General features: G+C 38.4%; 1 protein-coding gene across 1 annotated transcript in view; it reads right to left on the reverse strand.

Annotated features, from left to right (window-relative positions):
- LOC145674959 (uncharacterized) overlaps positions 1-23,713 on the reverse strand; it is a 176,371-nt gene that overhangs the window by 47,283 nt on the left and 105,375 nt on the right. The gene's annotated exons all lie outside the window — the stretch shown is intronic.

The following is a 23,713-nucleotide window of genomic DNA, read 5'->3' on the forward strand; positions in this document are numbered from 1 at the left end:
CTGGGTAATTGGCCCATTTTTCTTTACAGCCCCAACAGTGACTGCAGATGATTACTTGCAAATGCTGTAAGAGTTTGCCATTGATAATGCCTCTACAACTTTGACGAGAAGGTTATTTTCAATATAATGGTGCACCGCCTCATTTTGCTCGTGTTATTTGCACTTATCTTGATCAAATGTTCCCAAATCGTTGGATTGGTCGCGGTGGACCTTTGCATGGCCTCCCAATCTCCAGATCTTACACCCTGTGTCTTCTGGTTATGCGGTATGATAAAGGAGCGCGTGTATAGTACAAAAGTGAGAATTATTGAACCCAAGCCCAATTGAGACGAGTCCCGGTCTCTCGAGAGCCGGGCTTGAGAGTTTGAACATCTTTGTCTAGTGATACAGATGCAGAGATGTGGAGAAGTATGCACAGACTCGTCTTACAGTACATCCAAGGATTTTCAGAAATTGTCATGGCAAGCTAATTACAAAAGAGTCTGTGGGAAATACTCTCTTCACATCTAGGTAAGAAGAAAGGATTAGATTTCCTGAAAAGATCTTCATGCAAAGTCCTGGTCTTAGCCTTTGCGATTCTTCCCTTGAGTTGAGCTGAGGAAGAGGTTTATCAAACCAAACCGCAAGCTACTGATGAGCTGGAGAACCGCATTCGGCAGATGCTTGACAACAACATCGAATTTCCTGCCTAAATTCTCAAACGTTTGCAGGAGCTTCTGAACAATACTTGTGCCCATGTGGAAATTTAATTTTACATTGTACCAGTTTAAATTTATCATCAATAGTTGTTTCATTATAATCAATCTCTTGTCCTGACCGATTGACTTGTCAACATCTAGGTTAAAGTGTTTAAGTTGGAAATTTGGTACTGTATTTAGACTTTTCGTTAGGCTAGAATCAAAACTGTTCCAAAATTTTACATTTTGGGATATGGCAAAACACTACTATATTGCTTATCTATTTCTTGGAGGACAATGCTGGTTCTGACGGAAACGAGGTTCGGAAACTCATTTTTACTCTCAAAATTTGTGAGTACGTAGTTTTATTCAGGACTAAAAGTCTGGAACTTGTGAGTTTTAGATTTTGGCACAGCAAATATGCGGGTTTTGATACTGAACGTAAGGTAGCTTCAAATTGTGTTTCAAAGTACAAGAGTAAGGCCATCTCTGTCAGAAACAAACTAGAAGAGTCGGCATTTACAGTATTCTTGCTTTATGCTGAATAAAATAAAATGTGTGACGTATACAATAAAATGAAATTACACTGAGTGTTCTTGTGATACGCATGATACTGAAAAAGTGTACTGAGTTTAAACTACGCCGGAGATGTCTTTTTAACAAGCTGATAGAACTCATCATCGTCTCGGATTAATGCTTCTGGGTTAGGTCGGAAGTTCATGTTAAACTGTAAATCTAGCTATTGCTTCCGATCCACACCAAAATGGGCTGCTAGCAGATTCTCTACACACTTTTGGTTTTGCTCGGGTAGATTTAGCGTTAGCACACTTTTCTTTGTTTTCAGTGTAGATTTATACATTCCTGTATCCATTCGGTGTACTGCTTCTCCTCTTGTGAAGACTTTTTGACAAGTGATTTCTTTCCTTACATAAACACGCTTGCTTTTGGAGATCTGACAATGCCAAGCGCCAGGGTTTTTCATCAGATTCGCTGCCAATTTCCTAAAGTCAACATGTCAATATACTGCACTACTATAAATGTTTTACTGTAAACATTTGTGAAATATTCTCATACACATTTCCTGGTTTGGTGATAACTTCAAGTCGTTTCATCCTCTTTTCTATAATCCCAAACACGCGGAAGAACGAAACTGTGTCTTGTTATTGGATAAAGTGCAATGTATTTGATTTCTTGGATATATGATTATTCTTGTCATACAAGCCAATAGTGACATTTGGCTGCAAGTGTTGAATTTTTATGCTGTCCTGAATATCCATCAGAGACTAAGCCCTCCCCCTTTTTTTTAATACGGACAAAAATTCAGAAGTCAAATACACATGAGGAAACTAAACCTGAATCTCGATTCTACTCATTTCCAGTCCAGCAATAAGATATCGCCATGGACTTAATGATCTCCGATTTACTGTGTCTCTGTATGATAGTAAAATTTTGTACGTACATTTGACGACTATAATAAGTTTTCTGATCTGGTACTTGAGGCAGGAGAAAGCCCTTCTGCAATCGTACGAAAGAAGCATTGTTCCTGGATCCTCAACCTTCAAGTATTCATAAAAAGTTTGATAACGAAGCCAATGAACTGAATCTTCATGTTGCAGCTTTTATCTTCTCATAATCTTTCTCGTGTTGCAATCGTTCTTGCAAACTGAGACACATTGAACAAACATCCTTGGACTGCGTCTTGGAACTAATATTGTATCGCGTATGTCGAATATATCCTGGAAAAGGCCAGCTTCACAGGTGGGTTTTCTGGTTAACATTCAAAGGTTTGGAAGGTACATCCGTTCTACTTTACCATGATAATAATGAGAATCTATACATTGTAACTTCTTTATAAAATTCATGAAGTACTCTCTCTTTGGTTTGTAGATAGCTTCTTTGAACCCTTCTCTCTTTCCGGTAATAAAGCCCGTCTCATGATATTCTTTTGTGATACTGTTCACTCTGAAACGGGAAACTCCTAGAATATTCAAGATGGGTAGATATTCTCTCTTTACGCGTATTCCTCACAGTATACTTTGTCACTCACAGCAACTTATCTCTCACAGTTGCATCAAGTTACTTCTTCCTAGTTCAGCGCCGACAAATATTGCGTACTTCGTGTTTCAGGATAGTTATATTCAAGGGCGTCCATCAGGGGGGCAAGGTGGGGCGCTTGCCCCCATCTAAAGGAAATTGTACTTTGAAAGATCGAAACCCCAATAGATTTTTTAAGAATAGTTAGAACAAAATTTGAGACTACACTTGAAATGTCGCTTATACTTGCCCCCTGGAAACCACAACATGGGCGCTCTTGGTTATGTTCATAAGTTTTCTCAGGGTTCTTATGGAATAGTGTATGAATCTCTGGTGAGTGTTCTACATCTAAAGGTACCTTTGCTGTTGTTGCATTTCGCGTATTGGGAGCAAAGATAAGTTGGTGCTCATGAAACAGAAAAAAAAGTGTAGACAATGAATCCTAGTCCAACAGCCAATGCTTTTTTCTGCATCATTCTTGAGAGAGATCAATCCTATTCACCTGACGCGTAAGATAATAATTTATACAAGTGTTAAAAAACACTTTTCACCTTGCCTGCTTTTCTTTATTTTTCTTCCACGTCCAGGGAACATTTTTCCGCTTTCTTGCCCGTTCACCAGCACCAACAGGCAAAATAGCTACTTCCATGATACACGTCTTTTTCACTCAGACTATCGTGTCCTTATCATTAACGTACGCGTAAAGAAGTGTCATTCAGTCACTCTCTGCTCCTCACAGTAGCAACACAACAACCCTAAACTGAATTCTACAACAACCCTCTTGCATACAAGCAAAAACATAGCGAATGCGCGCCGATAATGAAGTCCTCTTATTGGCTGACACAAATTCAGATCACATGTGACTTTGATGACATATACCATATTACGGTTTACGAACTAATCTTTGTCGAGATATTGTCCACGACATTTGGATTTGGACTTTGTGACATAAGGAAATTCCACCAAATCACAATCCGATATTGACCAAACTTGATATAGTGATTAAGGTTGATGAGACTAGTACAGAGTCTAGTGTAGTATAAAACATTGACACATAGATCTTTAGTTTTCGAGGTGTTGGCCATCGAAATTGGCTTTGGACAGAGTAGTGAAATGAAGAAATTTCATTGAAACACAATTGATGGACCTCATCCGATAATCACCAAACTTGCCAAAGTAGTATATCTTTATGAGCTTACTGTGCATATAAAATATTACGTTGTGCTGATCTTTGGTCTTCGAGTTATTTGCCACCGAATTTGGGATTTGGACTTACTTAACTCCAGACCCCAAGATTGATAGCCAATAACTCAAGGATAAGGTGCCTGTACACCACGTTATTTTACATGCATATTAAAATTGTCAAGATCTACCAATATTCCAAACTTGGTCAAGTAAAAACCTTTAGTTTCCGAATTATTTACTATCAAATTTCCAACTTAGAATTACAAACTTCTTATGGGAAGTTAAGTGCACTGTGTATTTATAAACGAGACTTACTAAATTCAACGAAGGATGTCTATTGTATGCTATATAGAAGTTTACTAGTTTATAGTACAGAAATTATTAGGCTCAGTTGAGCCGAGTCTAACCGAACCGATGGGCTCGTTTCAACCGAGAAGGCTCAAGCTGATGGCTCACTGAGTCGAGTCGATGGCTCATTTTAACCGAGCCAGTTCGAGCCATCGGCTCAATTTAGCCGAGTCAATGGCTCATTCCAACTGAGCTGGCTCGAGCTGTTCGCTCAGTTGAACCGAGCCGGTTGGCATCACTACCCAGGTTCGGCTTCTGCTTGGGCTCAAAAATTCGACCGTACAGGTCTGAGCCTTGATTGTAAGAACATTAATACAAACATATATTGGTGCTCACGACATTTGAGGTTGTCTCGTTATAAAACTCTATTGTTGTCTCGTTATCAAGACGAGACAAGATGCGAACAGTGTGCCTCTTGTGAGCAACACTAAAAATATTCCACATCACTGCTTACATTTCTCAAGGCTTTCGTTTTCCAGTCTAATCAGGTCATGATTTCAAAACGAGTTGACACGAGCTGAACGAGCGAGCCATTTATCAAACTCGACTCGACTCGAAACTCGACCTGAAAAACGAGGCCGCGGTGGCTCTGTGGTAGAGCGTTCACCTCTGGTGCTTGGGGTCCCGGGTTCGATCCCAGCCCCCGCCAAGTGAACTTTGTGGTGGACAAACACCGTGTGCGTGGGTTTTCTCGGGGTTCTCCCGTTTCCTCCCACTTTCTTCATTCCACCATTTCATTCATTATTCATCATCACCGTCTCCTTTAGCCTCACCGGCATAACCGTGGGACGTAAAACTCAAAGATTTCATTTCATTTTCGACCTGAAAAACAGTGACTCTGCTCGGAACCCGCTCGAGGAAATTACCTTTGACTCGACCGACTCGTAGCTCGAGTCGAATTTCGAATCAAGTCGAATTTTAGCTCGACTCGTGCTCATCCCTAATCAAACCTCTTAATATTTTAGAATAATTTGAGTCAAAACTAAAAACGACTCAACAGTTTATGTCTTTTGTGTAAACTCAATTTATATAAATACTTTTGACCTATATTAAAAATACAAAATAACGTCATCAAACACCAAGCTATTTGAAATAACTGTACAAAGTTACTCTCACTTGTGAATATGGATTATTTTTTGTCGTATAATGTTATATCGTGTAAACCTCGATGTGCCGTATACTGAAGGAGGCTAAAAGTTATATTGATAAACAATTATTCAATGTATAAGCAACCGCCCATGAAAACAAACTTTCCGTCACATGCTAAGTTTTTGTCAATGTCATGAAAATGTTATTTCCATATTAATTTTATGAGCATACATTTCTAACAGATTCTTGAGTCTCGGAGCCAAGCCCATACCCATGTAGTCGGCGCCTATGGTGTACGGAATTACCGATGTTCAATACTACATTTCTCTTTAGTTTTGCAAGAACACTACTACTATGTATTGGAATGAAATGAAATACCTAGTTTATCGCCCACGATTATGCACCGAGGTTAGGGGAGACGGTGATGATAAGAGACGAATGAAATAGTGGAATCAAGAAAACAGGAGAAAACCCAGGCACACGGTGTTTGTTCACCAAAAAAGCTCATATGGAGCAAGCTTGGATCGGCCTCAGGCACCAAAGGAGAACGTTTTATCACTGAACCACCGCAGCCATAACATGTTTTAGTTCTTTTTTTGCTTATCCGCTTCTTATGGACACAACTATTCTTCGTATGATTTCCCAAAATCCAATCATGGGTTGTCGTAAATGAATCAAATGATGACCAAAGTAAATCAAGACACTGAAGTTCTTATACCTTGTAACAATTCTTAGAATTATGCTCTCGGTCGTCTCGCGAACAGCCGATTCAGAAAATGACATACTGTAGCTAGAAATAAATTAAACATAACTTTCTTATAAAAATATCTATACTGTAGCTAGCTATATGCTACAGGGGCAGATCGTCTCACACGGATTGCATAAACTACTGGAAACACATTCACTCTAGCGGCATTTTTACTGAAGCCAAGAAATTCAAGTGAAAGATGTAATATTTTCCCATTTCCTCTTTATATTCTATAAAAAAAAATCAAGTAGTACCAGTACTTGTGCAAGTCTCTTGCGCAAGAGTCTTGGTATTAGTCTTGGACTTGCAGGTATGGTCTTGGTCTTGCACCCTTTGGTCTTGGTCTTGATTTGCATCGGGATTCCTGCTTTTGGTCTTGGTCTTGCATGCAAGACTTGCACAAACTGCAAGACCAAGACTCTTGCGCTCATCACTACAAGTGAATGTAATGAATTTACATCGTATGGTTGTTCGATGACTGTACAGAGATGATTACAAATGCAGAAATGTACACCCTCTAACCTTGATAAATCAGTATAGTATGGAGTCTGTACCTGTAAACTGTGCCACGCTACTTATATGGTCTGTGTTCAAACTAGTTAGTCACTGTTCAAACTATATGTACAGTCAGGGCCAGATTTAGGCATGGGCCCGGGACCAGTGTGGCAAATTTTGAAGGGTGGTAATTTTAAAAAAAAAATATATATATATTTAAAAAACGATAAAACTATTGAAAATACATATTTCACCAACGACTCAATAAAATAAGCGAAAGACTTTTTTGTACTGGCCGTGACTACAATAATATTGTAGCAGATTAGTCGTAGCAAATATTGTCATAAGTTAGTTGGTTATTATCAAATGAAAACATCAAAATACTTTTCAATCATTGTAGACTCAACGCTTGATGTTACCCACAATGACCAATTATCTTTTATCCTAAGATACATAAATAAATCCGAAAATCTTCAGGAACGCTTTGTAGATTTTGGAAAAAAAAAGGTCATACAGGGAAAGAACTGGCTGAATCAGTTTTTGTATTTCTTAAAGTTCATGGCTTAGAACTTCAGAATTGTCGCGGACAATCGTTCCATCAAATATGTCCGGAATATCCTGGGTTACAAACTAAACTAAAAGAAGCAAATTCATTGATATTTTATGTGCCATGCTCTGTCCATTCCCTTAATTCGGTAGAATCTGGCGCGGCAGAATGTTGTTTTATCTGCAGATCATTTTTTGACTTATTACAAGAACTCTATATTTTTTCTTTCTCGACCCATCGAGAGAATATTTTAGAATCATTTTTCAAGCCTGACGGTAAGAACATTTCTATCAAATCACTGTGCATAACAAGATAGTCCGCCAGGGAAGATGCATGCAAAAGCTTCAACAGAGATTTTGAGGCAATTCCAAAGGCTCTAAAGTATATGATTCTCAGCCAAGATGAAAATGAAAAAACAAAGCTAAAGGGCTTTTAAGAAAACTTGTTTCTCCTGAAACTTCGTTTATGTCAGCCGTATAGGGAGACATTCTCAGTAGATTTAATTCTGTGAGTGAAAGATACAATCCCATAATATGACTGTAGCTACACTTGTGAGTCTGGATGAACTGAAAGGTATCTACAAGATGGCTGGTGAGAAAAACTAACAGACTGTTCTTAAAACTGATGGTGAATGTATTGTAAACAGGCCTAAAAGATTAAGAAAAAGGAAGAAATGAGAATAATCTCAATCAGAAGAGGAAAAGGAAATAGAAGACCCAGATCATTGTCTTCAAGAAACCTTTGTTGTGCTTATTGACAAGGTTCTTTCTGAATTGAACAAGTGAATCGCGGTCTACAATGAATTTCTCGGCAGATTTTCCTTCTTAACAAATCTATGCAACTTGAGTGTCGAAGAAATCACCACAACAGCGACATCTCTGCAGGAAGTGTATGCAGCGAACATCGAGGAATCATCGTTTGTTGTTGAGTGCCTTCATTTAAAAGGACTTTTAGCTCAAAAGAAGTTGAGAAGTGCTGAAGAAATGTCACTATCGCAACTTAACTGATTTCTCATCTCAAAAAAATCTTCAGGACTTATAAAGATAACCAAGAAAGTTCTGTCCCTTTTTGTGGAGGTCTGTGTTCAATTGGCCCTCACATCGTAAGTCGAATGAGAATTGAGATAAGGCGAAGGTCAGTTGTTGGTGAGGATATATCCAACATACTACCTGATTGGGGCGTTCAGTTATACTGTGAACTTGCGTAAGGACAGAGTGCACATGGGACCTCCACAGAGCATCATAAGGGCGTGTATGCTGTACGAGTTGAAACTGGGGTCAAACGCCGCTGCAGAAGGGCGGAAGATATGCCAGGTTTTTGGTGAGGGTGTCGTGACTACGCGGACAGAGCAGCGGTGGTTTAACAAGTTTAAGGACGGTGATGAAACACTCGAAGACGCACCACGTGCCGGAAGACCAACACATGTACAAAATAAAAATCTTCAGGCAGCAATTGAGTAATTGAGGCAGTGATCAGACATGTAAGGAACAGGGACTACAATTCAGTGTGAGTGGAGAAACTATTCGGCAGCGGGAAGCACTGCAAGTTGGGTCGATGGGTCCCACATGATTTGACTCCGGGCCAGAAGGCAACGCGAGCAGACACCTGTGTTTCTTTGCTGCCTCGTCTGAGGAAGGAGCCATTTTTGGACAGGGCGTTGACATGTGATGAGAAGTGGGTCTTGGATGAAACTCCACGGCGCCGTCATCATTGGTTAGCATTCCATCATCCGATTCAAAACACCCGAAACCAGCACTGCACCAGAAGAAGGTCCATCTGTGTATTTGGTGGACTGCTCGCGACTTCGTGCATCGAGAACTGCTATCAGCTGATCAGAGCATCAATGCAACTGTTTAGTGTCAGCAGTTGAGCGGTGTTCAACAAAAACTCAAACCTCTGGAGCCAGCACTTCTGAATCGCAAAGGGGTCATCCTGTTACAGGACAATGCTAAGTCCCACGTGGCTAGGATGACCCCGGACACCATTCTACGCCTTGGATGGGAAACACTATTGCATCCACCATACTCCCCGGACATTGTATCGTCCAATTAATACCTGTTCCATTCCTTGGATAATTATCTTAGAGGACGCCAGTTCAAATTCCTAGTAGAGGTGCAAAATGCACTTGATAACTTCTTCGCTTCACGATCCACCAAGTTGTAGCGTGATGGAATCCGTGGCCTTCCAGAACGTTGGCAGAAGGTCATCGATGCTGAAGAAGAGACTATTATTAATCTTCCAGGTATGTCTTAGGTGACATATCGATGTTTGAAGGTGATGAGTGAAAAAGTGACAGAACTTTTCTTGGTTAGCTTTATATATCCTAACATAAGTACTTGCCTTAAAGTGTTTTTATGTATACCAGCAATTAACTGTGCGGTTTTAAGATCATTTTCCACACTGTCAAGAATCAAAAACTATTTCAGATCTACTCTTTCTCAGAAAAGACTGGTTCATCTAGCTGTTTTAGCCATCGAAAATGACTTGACTGTTAAACTTGATTTTGATTACGTTCTTAATGATTTTGCCAATGTCAAAGCAAGACGTAAACAGTTTTGATACACAAAAGTTTCTGAGACGTCACTTTGTAATTTTTGAGGTACAATAATATAACTCTTTATATCATTTAATATTGTTTTAGATTTTGCCGTCTTTTACTCCATGTAATGTTGAATAGGTTAGACAGAAGCCAGGTAAGTTTTAATGAATTTACTCCATGGCCAGATATAGGAATTAAAATATTTTACATAAAATGAGTAATAAGAAATGAGAATAGTAATAACTAGTAATAGTAATAAGTGGGCGCAAAATTTCAAAGTCAGACGCACTCGCCAATTCAAAAATGATGGTCGCCAATATCTCTCACGTACAAATTATGAGGTCCTCTCCCCCCTTCCCCACGGCCTTTGATTTGACAAAGAAAGAGAGTACATCAGGCCATAAAATCTCAGTACCAGATAATTAAATTCAGGATGATCAATTTTGAATTTCACAGTTCATATACATGTTAAAAAATATCTTACCTTGAGACCTCACGTTTGTGTAACGCTCTCTCTCTGCACTGAAGTACCAGTTGTTGATTACAGTTTTCGGATCAAAGTCCTTAAGTGAAGGACCATTGATGGAAATTGTCAGCAGACCATCAGTGTGTCAGTCTTCTGTGAATTCCTGTATGCAGTCTTAACTCTGTTGAGACTGCTGAAGCCCTTCACACATGAAGCAGTACTCACAGGTAAAACTGCATAAAATGTGACAATTGGAAGCAAATTTGGGAATCTCGTAATGAAGTTTTCGATTGAGGGTGGAAAAAGGAGGGGCGAATACAACGTTGTGAAAATTTCACTTTCCATGTCCGTTGTGAAAACTTCACATTCTGTGTTTTCTCTCACTCAGTGACAATTATTTTCGTGCAAAACAAATTGTGCAGCCCTGCAAGTTTAGGCAAAAAACCATTCCTACTGAACACTGGTCGCCAGCTTTAAATTTCTATTCGATTATAGCGACCTGGCGACCGGAAAGTTTGCGCCCTGAATAATTATAATTTAGTAGCAAACGTAAAAGTAATATTTTAAAAAGTGAATCCAGGAGAATGGAAGTTTTAGAGAGCGATGCGATTGGTGTGGTTAGGAGCGGCAATTTCGCTAGGGCCTAGGGGCGCAAAACATAGAAATCCGGCCCTGAGCACAGTGCCGTAACAAATCTCTTCGAGACTTCGGTGCTAGAAGATATTTGTTTGTCTAAAAAAAAAAAAACACTTCATACTCCCCAGTTTGCGCATATCTTATTTCAAGTCAGTGATAAATATATAAAGTGAGTAGTCGTAATTTGTATAAATTCAGAAGAGATGAAATAATAAAATAGAAATGAAAGTTTTTAGCAGGGAAAGTTTTGTTTGATTAAAGAAGTCTTCTTGCAAGAAACGATTTCTTATTAGATCAATATTTGTAGAATAGGCTATACAGTTAGCACTTTCGGAGCGGAGGACCCGGTTCGATTCTCGGTGCGACTTCATATGGTTCGGATCCAACGTTAAGCTGTAGGTCATCCACGTCTCATATAGACTTGCTGCTGAAAAGGATGTTAAACTACAACCACCAGATACATTAGTTACTGAGTTTGATTTTATTTTTAAGTCTCTTTTCAAGTTTCACATAACTATATTTTTTAAAAAAATTCTTCCCAAAATTCGGATCAAACTGAGGTCAAAGTTGACGTAAAGGCTCTTAAAAGTTCTAAAAATCTACTAACAATACAATTTTTTGTTGAAATCAGGACTAAATTAAGCACTGTACTTGGAATATAATTTACCTCTTTCGTTTAGATGATAAAACGTTCGTTCTTAGAAACCATCTGATTTGATTTTATAGAAATCAGTTCTGCGAATTGTCCGTAAAACTTGAGAAGATTAAAAAAAGAAAAAGAAAAAAAAAGCTTGCAATCAGTTTAAGACCCTGAAAAACTATGCAAGTAAAAATAACGTATTTTTTTATACTGTCTTTTGTTGTTTTTCTTTGAAATAATAATATTTTTTTTTTAACCAGGGAGATTTATTTTGTTACCAAACCCAAACATTTAAGAGGGCTCTGACTGTCGTTTAGAATTTTAAATGAAAAATAAAGTGCAGTAGAAATGATTAGATTATGACGCCATTTTGAGTCCATATTTCTAAGATTATAGTGGTTCTTAATGTACTCTTTAACATTCCTGACAAAATATATGTACTTATGCATTTACTTTTTACTCTTCAGAAAATATTTTCGTTCGTTCTCCTTGAGAAACGAGAGAGAAAAAAAAGTTGTAATACAGTACAAATTAATAACTTTAAACATGAATAAAAGAAGCATTAAAAAAGGAAGTAGGAATGTTTTTTGAAACCAGACCATTGCATTGACGTCATGATGTCGTAACAAGGGGGAAATAATGATGTGTGTTGCTGGAACTAGTGACTTGGTCCCTCCTTTTCTCCTCCGTACACCCTTTCCTTATAGTCAACTTGCACGAATGTCTTTTATTCCAACCGTGTGATTAAAAGATTTCTATGGACAAAAACGGTTTGTTGAAAAAAAGTTTCTTATTTGCACATAAACAGAAAAGCTAACAACTCTTTTTCTTCTTCTTCCTTTTTCTCTTCCTTCCACTTCTTTCCGCCTTTCAAAAAAAAAAAAAAAAATGTTTTCCCAGAATTTATTATATACACAATATTGTACTACTTCTTATGCAATATTACGTGAAATTAGTGTATGAAACGAAAATTTGCCACCGTGAATCTGTCTGTCTTTTAGGTATTGTGTGTGGTTAGTAAGCAGAACGAATCAAAACCTTTTGGGAGCTCGTGCACGAAACGTAAGGCCCTTACAGGGGCGCAATCACGAGAGGGGTCAACTGAACCCGGACCAACTCCTTCTAGAAGTCTGCACGGGCTCAAGCTCGACCCGGCCTGCAGGCCGGACTCGGCCCTATAAAGCATACATCACTTCGGGCCCGGCCCGGGCTCAGACTAATATTTATTGGACCGTTCTTTCTGGAGAATTTTTAACTCCTTCAGTGCGTAATTTTCAGATGCGAACCGCTGTAAAAAGTGTAGTTTTTTTTTTTTTTTTTTTTTTGAGAACTTTGGATGTTGATTCTAAATCTGTTTCAAAATCACTTACATCAGAATCACTAATTAATAACTCTTCCTCGATGTCAGCATCGTTGAAATATCGTTTCGAACCCATTACTGTGCTGTCTGCTCTCAAACAAAACAAAGAATGAAAACTGTATTTGACGAAGCCCAAACTCAATTTTAATTTCTTTCTTTTTCCTCTTCTTCTTTTAACTAAGCAACAATTGAAACCAGCTAAGCGCAAACTCGCTAAATATTGTCGGGATAACATTACTCATACCATGGGCAAGTATATTCGCCATACGCAATACAAAATAGCCGAAGCAAAATGAAAGCGTATATATACGCCATCCGCACAGTAGGTGCGTTTTGAAGATACGAGTTAACTCGCCACCCACACTGAAGGAGTTAAATGACAACTGCAAAATGTAAATAAAAATTCAATTTTCTGTTGATTATTAAATTTCCGTAATTCGGGCTTATTTCGGGCTCATTTGATTATCATACGAGGTCGGGTCGTGCCTAAATGCTAAAATATATTTCGGACTCAGGTCGGGTCTCGTGTTATAAATTCACGGGCCGGCCCGTGACCGGGCTAAAATTTCCGGTCCATGCAGGCCTCTACCTCCTTCCCAAAATTTTTGACCTCGACAAACGTTTGTAGACTTTCATAACAGAACAAGTCTTGTTTAAGAGAGAAATGTTTGATGTAGGCTAAATATTTTATTTTACGCTTTATCTGTGCTATTTCTTTTCTTATAAAATAATCAAATTCTATCATTTTTTTCTATATCTATCTATCTATCTATCTATCTATCTATCTATATATATATATATATATATATATATATATATATATATATATATATATATATATATATATACAGTGAAACCTGTCTTTAGCGGAATCGAGCGGGACTTGCAAAAATTTCCGTTAAAGTCAGGTTTCCGCTTAGTGGAGGTAGATCTTTCCTTTTTTTTTTTAAAAAAAAAAAAAAAACGCTTATAAAGGGGCATACTGAGAAAATATATTGCTGTACGTACATTGTTCGATTACAGTACTTCTTTCTTCTACGAATAAATACACAAAAATAAAATAAAATAAAATAAAATAAAATGAATACAAAATATACTATGCACACGTTTTCTTTATTTTTCTAATAGCCAAATAGGGTTTTCTGTGTACATTGATGCTTGGCTGCTTGACTTTACGCATACACTTTAGCCTGAGACATTATACTAAGTGAATCAGAATCATTTTTCCGTAAGACAGATTTTTGCAATAAAACTTCTGAGAGCATCTTGATATGTGTTTATTCTACACTCTTCTTCGAACTCGGTATCGTATTCCTCTTCTTCCTCTATCTCGTTTTCTTCTTTCCAACATTCCGTATGATTCTTGATTAAGTTGCGGGGATTAAGGACAATTTGTGGGGGTGAATATGAGTAGTGGTTGGGGAAGGTAAACACTGTCCAGAAATATTTAACAAAAGAACGAACATTTTATCGCAGACATTGTAATGTATATGTCTCACAAAATGTCTAAACATCTGCTAAACGCTGTAGTCCGGAACTCAGAATTTTCCGTTAAATGTTTATTTTTCTTTCCGTTGTCCGCGTAACACAGTTTCCGCTTAGTGAAGGGACTTTTACACGTTTTGTTCTCCAAAATTCATGGGACCGTGAAATATTTCCATTCAAGACAGTTTTCCGTTTAATAAAGGGTCCGTTGAAGACAGGTTTTACTGTATATATATATATATATATATATATATATATATATATATATATATATATATATATGTGTGTGTGTGTGTGTGTGTGTGTGTGTGTGTGTGGCAGTAATTAACAATTGCTTGTCGTCTTTTCGGGTGCACGTATTGACACCCCTGCAAACTACATTGAACCTCTGCTAGCAAACATTTCTGGATACTCGCCTGGGCATTTATCATATTACATAATGATCAGTAATAATAATAATAATTCTGAGATATTATTACTGTTTAACAAAAAGAGACAAGAAAAGAAAAATAAGAGAAGAGAAGAGAAAAGAAAAGAAAAGAAAAGAAAAGAAAAGAAAAGAAAAAGTCAGAAGATGAAACATATGCTAATGGGTAGACCTCATTAAGCTAGACAGTGATGTAATTCTAGAATTTTTGGGAAGTGTAGTTTACAAAAGGATGGCGTATTTCTTAAATTTAGGTAAATATAGGTGGATATAAGCCATATATATATATATCCCATTACATAAATTCTCAAGCGTACTTCTCAAGAAAAACACGTTTTTTTTCTAAAACCTAACTAAATTAATGATATTCGCTAACAACGTCATCTATTCAGATGAAACTCATCCTGAAGTATACACCAACCAAAAGTTTTTTTATTATCACACACACTAGCAATACCACCATATAGCGTTGCAAAGCATATAGCATATAGCATACGTCGGTATAGGAGACACGTGTGTGAGTGGAGAAACCATTCGGCAGCACCTCCATCAACTAGGGAGGCACTACAAGTTGGATTGATGGGTCCCACATGATTTGACTCTGGGCCAAAAGGCAACGCGAAAAGACACATGTGTTTCTTTGCTGTCTCGTCGGCGGGAGCTCATGTGGTTCGGATTCCACGTTAATCAGTAGGTCCACGTCTCATATAGCCTCGCTGCTGAAAGGGACGCTAAACTAAAATCACCTCACCTCACCTCTTTGCTGTCTCGTCTGAGAGAGGAGCCATTTTTGGACAGGGTGTTAACATGTGATTGGAAGTAGGTCCTGTACGAATCTCCACGGCGCCGTTATCATTGGTTAGCACCCATGAACCGGTAAACAGTTGAAACCAGCACTACACCAGAAGAAGGTCCACCTGTGTGTTTGGTGGGCTGCTTGCGGCGTCGTGCATCGGAAACTGCTACCAGCTGGTCAGAGCATCAATGGAAGTGTGTACTGTCAGCAGTTGAGCCGTGTTCAAGAAAAACTCAAACGTCTAGTGCCAGCACATCTGAATCGCAAAGGGGTCCTCCTGTTACAGGACAACGCTAAGCCCCATGTGACTAGGATGATCCGGAACACTATTCTACGCCTTGGATGGGAAACACCATTGCATCCGCCATACTCCCCGGATATTGCACCGTCCGATTATCACCTGTTCCTTTCCTTGTGCAATTACCTTAGAGGACGCCAGTTAAAATCCCTAGTAGAGATGCAAAATGCACTTGATAACTTCTTCGCTTCGCGGCCTACCAAGTTCTAACGCGATGGAATCCATGGTCTTGCAGAACGTTGTCAGAAAGTCGTCGATGCTGATAGGGACTAATTTTGATCTTCCAGGTAGTCTTAGGTGACATAACGATGTTCGAAGGTGGTGGATGTAAAAGCGACAGAACTTTTTTGGTTAGCTTTATAATATACTAATAAGAAATAGTATTATTATGATTGTCAATCTTGCCCCTCCGTGGTAAAATCTGAGATGGTGCAACTGATATATTAATAGAGATACCAGTATACTCTGCTAAGATTCCAGTATACTCTGTCAGTTGTCAGATGAATCCAAATGTTTAGTTAATTGGCGAGACTGTTACACATGATTATTTTAATTAAAAACTTAGAGCTTTACTCAGAGTTTGTGCTTTTAAATACTCCGTTACTAGAGGAAAGCTAATATGAATTGGATAATTATAATAGGAGGAATCTGCAAAATTATGCAAGGATGTATTTTCTGCTTACGTCATACTTTCAGGGAAACACGATATATAGAAATATGGTAAAACAATTTAGATTGGAAAAGCTCCCGGTTTTTTGTCTCTGATCCTATTTTTTTTTTTTTTTAAATTCTATTTATTAAGCAAACCACGTTTGTACTGATGTCCTTTGCAATACATAATCCATGTCTTGTTCGGCATTTGCACAGATAATCTTAATGAAAATGTGCTTACGTATTAACTTTTTACAATAGCCTTTATTCAATTTCTTTCACGAAGATCTCCTTTTGCTTACGTAAGAACCTGAGATCACAGATAACAGAATTAAAAAAAAAATACATTATTTTTGTTGGAAACAAATCTATAATATATTCCAGTGGTATATTCTACCTCTACTTGGCAACTATGCATTACTAATATTAATGAATTCTGACCTTGATGAATGTAAAAACAAAGTGGAAAACGTAACATTTCTTGAGGAAGATTTCTTAAGTGTAGATATCACGAAAAAGTTACGAACAGGGATCCAGACAGGGGCGGATCCAGGACCGACTTCTAGGAGGGGCGGTGGGTTGTCATACTGCTACTTTTAAGGGCTCCAAACTTTGGTATGGGTTTTATTTATATATATAAAATAAGAAAGTTTCGTCTTCTAGGACGGGGGGCGATCGCCTGATCGCCCCCCCTGGATCCAGAAAATATTTGAATCATACCGTCTTACAAATGTACTTCATGAATTCAAATTGTGGAACCCACGTAGCGTAGTCGCTAGCGCTCTCGTGAGCAGTATCAGGCTCGATTCCCGATGGGAACATACGGTCGAAAACTATAACAGCTTTTTTCAGACCAGCTATCCTAAGTGGGTTTTTTCTGGGTTTCCCTAATTCACACCAGGCAAATGCCGGTATAGTACCTAACATAATAGTCTCAGGATACTTCCTTCCTTCTACATTCTTTCTTCCTTTCCCAATTTCCCGGGCAGTGTGATTGCCGAGGAACAGGGCCGGATTAAGGGGAGGGCTGTAGACTCGGATCACCACTCTGATCAAAATCTCAGCCGGCTGTCTAAAAAGAATAATACAAGATACAATAATCATCATAAGGTAAGATATGACCAAAAATTCTTCGTTTGATACATATCCGCGGTCCTAATAAATTAGCATAATTAAAAAGAGGACTTCACTAGGACGAAAGCTAGAAAAAGACATTTTTAAGATGTCACTCTTTATTATTTATTACATTAATATAATACGCTAACTTTGTGTGTGTGTGTTTTTATGTACTTGGAAAGTTTCATTCAGTATATTATCTAATGCATGGTTGATGTTGTAGAACTAAGTTACGTGTATTCCCGTAAGTTTCCTACTGTACTTTCACAGAAATGTATTAGGCAAAGTCAGTAGGGGTTACATATTTTTCTAGCCCTGGGCCTGCAGATGGGTTAAACCAGCCCTGCCGAGGGATGTCATCCGTGCGACGGGCTAACGTGGCTACGAATCCCGAAAGCTCAGAAATCTAATTCCTAATCCTAATCCTAGTGACGGCCTAACATGGTCTTAGATGCCGAAAGCCCAGAAATCTAATTCCTAATCCTAATCCTAGTGACGGCCTAACATGGCCTTAGATGCCGAAAGCCCAGAAATCTAATTCCTAATCCTAATCCTAGTGACGGACTAACATGGCCATAGATGTCGAAAGCCCAGAAATCTAATTCCTAATCCTAATAAATTCAAATTGCTTGCGTCAACGTGTGTTTGACGCCATGTTCTTGGCAAAGAAGCAGATTGTACAATAGCAAGAACAAGATCGACAAGCACTTTAAAATTCTACAATATTAGGCTACGTTTAGGAAGAAAAAGTGTCCAAAGATGACACATATATCAATGGATAGTTCTCATTGTGGTGAACAGAATGATATTAGAGGGTATAAATTCTCATGCGTAGCCTTTGAGAAAACTATTCTTTTGTAAATCTAAAAATTAATTCTGTACGACAACCACGCCATCTATTAAGATGAAACTGAGATTGAAGTATACACAAATCAAGCCTGTAACTATGCCGCTAACAAATTGAGAGTATTCTCATGCGTAGATTTTGAGAAAATACAGTGTGTTTTTAAATGAATTTTGCAGTTAAAAAATAATAAATTTATTTATTACCTCATATGGGCAAACTTTACAGTATAAGCAGAGGCAAATGTCCAAGATTCTGATGCGTTAATTGCAGTCCTTCAATATGTGCACCCTTGGTCACGCGACACACTTCTACACGGTAATCAAATTCTTCCCAAACTCGGTGTAGATCGTCTGCCGTGATGGTCTGCAATGCATGCGTTATTAGATCACGAACTTCCTCAAGGGGCACGGGCATTGGCAATACATAAACAATGTTAACAAACCCCAAAAGAAAGAAATCGCATGAAGTTAAATCAGGTGAACGGGATGACCAGGGGAGAAGGTTGTTGTCTTATGTCCAATCCAACGGTGGTGAAGAACACAGACATGAGGTCGATCGGAACTCACCTTTACGCAAGCATCCAGTTTCCACGCACTACCGGTAGCACCTATTCTTGTGTGGTGGGTCTTTCCTAAACCGCGCACGAAACTCACGCTGCAATATAACCACAGATCCGAACACCTCAAAAAGGAGCACAGACGCCATCTAGCAAATTGACGCTGCAGTAAGAATGACAAACTAACCAGCAAGACAAGCGAACATCAGGTAACGCATTGCTTACGGTGTAGGTTTTACCGGTGTAAGGTAGTAAAAAGATTTATTATTAACATTTAAAATAGCACCATTCATTTATTAACACGCTGTATATATTTTATAGTGTTAAAAATTGTCATTCTTTGCCAATCTGATGCAGTTAATAGTTTTTATTTATGTATTTATTTTATTTTATTTATTTTTTTTAAATTTTGCTACAGGTAGAACAGATGATTTACAAGTACTAACATTGATCTGCAAAATAGAAGAAGAATGCGTCATCTTTGTTCTTATAGCGTTTAATCAATGATTTATGTGGGAAGCAGGCCCGTAGGCAGCCTAAAAATGTAGGGGCCGGTAGAAGTTAGGGGGGCCCGATCGAACCATATTATAATCCATCAACATATTATAGTTAATTTGGAAGCCTACCGTGAAAATTTTAGGGGACCCGTAAAAATTTAGGGCGGCCCTTCCCCCTAAACTCCCCGTGGATACGGGCCTGGTGGGAAGTATTCTCTTTTCTTGGGGTTACGATAAGATTAGGGCTCTCAAATTTCTAAAAAGCAAGTTATCAAATGCATCTGCTATTTTAACGTGATGCTCATTGTTGTTATTGTTCTCAACAACAGAGTTCAAGACAACAACAAAATCGCCCCATAAAATATATCTACTGTACATGTCAGAATTATTATTATTATTATTATTATTTTTTTTTTTTTGAGAAGACACGACTGTATATCAGGGGCGGATCTAGAACCAACTTCTGGGGGGGCGGTGAGTTGTCATACTGCTACTTAGAGCTACTTTTAACAGCTTCAAACTCTGCGATGGGTTTTATTTATATGTATAAAATAAGAAAGTTTCCTCTTTTTGGGGGGGCGATCGCCCCCTGGATCCGCCACTGCTGTATATGATTTTGGCACAACGTCTCTTTTTCTAATTTTCAGGTTGGATCATGGCTTCTTCCAGTAGATATACATGTGTAAATAAGTATGATGCATTCTGCTACATAGGCCCTATGCAGCTTGTACATATTTTACGTAGAAATCAAAATATAACATCGCTTGTGAGAGATGTCTGTAAAACGTACTTTGAAGTTCTCCTAGACGACCAAGACAAAAAAAAAAAAAAAAAAAGCTACACATATTGTGTACCATAATCTTGAGGAAATGGTTCTTGATCGGCAAAAAAGAAAATGAAAAGGTATACGTTTTGGTAATCCGATGGTTTGGAGAAAGCCACCCCCACCCCACCCCCCAAAAAAACACACAAGAGACTGCTATCGTCAGTACTAAAAATATTGGCAAGAAAAACCAACATGCCCCATCAATTACCCTTCCAGAAGAAGATCCTATGAAATTTCTCGAACGTGGGTATACTACTTTCATCCGGAGTTCAAGGTACAATCAAAACAGAACCCTAACACTCTTACTTCCAGCCCCCAAAAAACTTCAAGTCAGTTCCATCAGTTGGCAAGGTAGTGGTCTCTTTTGGGATGCGAAAGGTGTAATTCTGACTGACTTGTGAGTACTTCAAAAAGGGCGAAACAGTGAACAGTGTGTATTATGCTGTCTAATTGAACCGTTTGAAGGAGGCCATTATAGACGTAACGTCGTGGAACGTTGCAGAAGCGTGTCTGTTTCCACAAAGACAAAACAGATCCTCCTACGCAAAGTCTGCCCTCGAGGTGATTTTCAACTGCTTTACCACTCTCCCTATTCGCCAGATTTGGCTCTCTCAGACTTTTATATGTTTCCGAAGTTCAAGAAACACCTCGCTGGAACCCATTTTCCATTAGGTGATGACGTCATTATTGTAGTGGAAGACTTTCTTAACATGCAGGATTAAAGGTTTACCAGGAAGGAATCATGAGCTTGCAGCACTGGTGGCAAAGTGTGTGGGACTGACAAGATTGAAAATGGTCATGAACGAATGAACTCTGGACAGCTCTTCTGTGGTAGCCGAGAATTCCCATGTTATCCTCTTTTGTCACGAGTTCATTAAACAAGGTAAGCACTGCATTCAAACACAGATAGAAGCAGCTTTCTTGGTCGGATTGTGACTAGGGATGAGACCTGAGTGTCTCACGTCACCTCACAAAAAAAAGCGCCAATCACTTGAGTGGCATGAGCCAAAAAACCGAGAAAATTCAAACAGACTCTTTCAACACGAAAGGTCATGGCAACCGTCTTTTGGGAATGTAAAGGTGTTCTTTTGGTGAATTTCATGCCAAAAGGCACTACGATCAATGCAAATGGGTATCGTGAGACTCTAAGAAATCTACGATGAGCCATTCAAAATAGGAGGCGAGAAGTGCTTTTTGGATTAATTATGCTTCTTCACGATAATGCTAACCCTCACGTTGCTGCTGCAACTGAAGAATTTCTGGATCAATTCGGATGGGAAATTTTTGATCATCCGCCCTATAGTCTGGACATTGCTCCTAGTCATTTCCATCTTTTCCATAAACTGAAACAGTTTCTGGGTGGTAAACGTTTTGGAAGTGATGAAGAATTGGAATGCTTCATGAACTGGTGGTAGAAGAGTATAACGTGGGAATTCCGAAGCTCACGAACAGATACGACAAAATATGTTTAAATGAAGGTGGTGGTTATGTAAAGAAGTCAATGAAGCTTCCGGTATGTAACAAAACTTTTTTTCCAATAAATACTGTTCATTTTGTATAACTAAACGCTCTTTATTTTCTGATTGACCCTCGTATTCATTGTTTATTTCGTTTTGGAAGAAAACGTTACCGATTTCAACTTAATCTAATGGTACCGTTGCAAGTAGCTGAGCGAATAATTGTTTGGCGTTAGGCATGATAAAGTTATAACTTCAGGCTCATGGGCGTCTCTGGCATGTTAAAATTGGGGGGACAACGACGACTAGAATGCTAGTATACCCTAACTAAAGTTACGTCAAAATTATGAGAAAAACTGGAATCTACTTTACTAATGGCATCCGTTCTTTCTATCTTTCGCAACACAATTCATCATAATTTTCTTCCTTCACTGGTAGACTACTTGCCGAAAAAAAAGTGTATATACAATATGATTCTTAGGTAATTCCTTCACCTTGACATTCCTACCGGTGAATTCCTACTCAGTATTCTTAAACGCATTTGCAGCAGTGTAGTTTTATAGTCCTCATATATTTCGATTCTTTAGCTAACAAAATCTTAACTCTCTGAAAGAAGTCTTACGATGATACTTGAGTTGATTGCGAATTTCGAATTTTTGATTTTCATTCTTCTTCTGTATTCTTAATAAACTCAAAAGGTATATTATCTACCTTTTCGTTCTTCACTTCACTGTATGTTTTTGAAATTGTCTAATAAACCATCCTCGTTTACTTTGTTTTCCAGTTTATTCTTGCTGTCATGCGGTTCCCGGTTCCCCAATGTATTCTGTCCATTTTCCTCAAAATCAATTCGCTCATTAAACACTCATTTCTATCTTTAGTTTCTATATTACACTTGCTGCCCTTCCACAGTATTCGCATGAAATTTACTCTATAATATTAAAATTTCTCTATCTTTTTAAATTCCTCTCGTCACCTTCGCTTTTATTGCATATTTCCCTGTCTTGGTAGATTTCCCTTCTTAATTAGCAGATAAACTTTCTATACATCCTTTTTTTCCCTTCTCCAATCTCCCTTTGTCACAGAAACCAATTGTTGCTGGTTAAGCAATGAAAAAATTGTGTGCCTGCAGCCGAGACTACTTTGACCAACTAAGAAGTGTAACTTTTTAAAAAAAAATCCTTCTTTGAAAGTGATACGTCAGGCGAATATTCTAATCACATTAATCTAATGTTGAAGAACAGACATAACTTTAATTTGTTCTGCCTATGTTTCTACTTCTTCCATATAGATCTAAATACTTTCAGCATTGATCCATTTATTTCGTACTCAAATATTTCGGGGGGACACGACCCCCTTGCCCTCCGCCAGAGACGCCCGTGGTCAGGCTTCAACATTTTGTAAAATATTCCAAGAGTGCCGGGTTTTAAAAATCAGTGAGGGTGTTTTCACAGTTTATGACGAGGAGATCTCGAGGTATGGAATACCACTGAGGGTTAGCGGAGTATCCAGGAATTCTACCATGGAAAATTTTGAAAATTAACTTTCTTGATAATGCAGTTTTAGGTACTTTCGCATGAAAATTGATTTTTTTTGGTATTTGTTTTCCTCCTTTTTTCACAGTGAAAAATATGTATTCTTGTAATGAGAGATAGCGGCATAACCAAAGTGGATCTAGGGCTCTAACCCCTGAGCTAAATTCTCGTCACGCCGTTCTGAACGCTGACCATTTAACATATAACTATTGTGAAAATTTTTATAGTACGAAAGATTCATTGGCTTCCCGCGAAAAGTTGTAGTGGCGTTTATAGGGAGTTGCCAGCTTGGTTACTCGTGGCTTGCTGAGCGCGGTGATTGGCGGGTGGTGATTGGCTATCCTCTTACCACACCCCCAATGATGAGCAGGTCAAAGCGCAGGAAGTCAACGACGTTATACCTTCTGGACTATAGTTGAATTAAACACATAAAACCACTCGTTCAATTTCAGTGGCGG

The sequence above is a fragment of the Thermobia domestica genome, chromosome 18 (assembly GCF_964235325.1).
Source record: "Thermobia domestica chromosome 18, izTheDome1.hap1.1, whole genome shotgun sequence".
NCBI classification, from domain to species: domain Eukaryota; kingdom Metazoa; phylum Arthropoda; class Insecta; order Zygentoma; family Lepismatidae; genus Thermobia; species Thermobia domestica.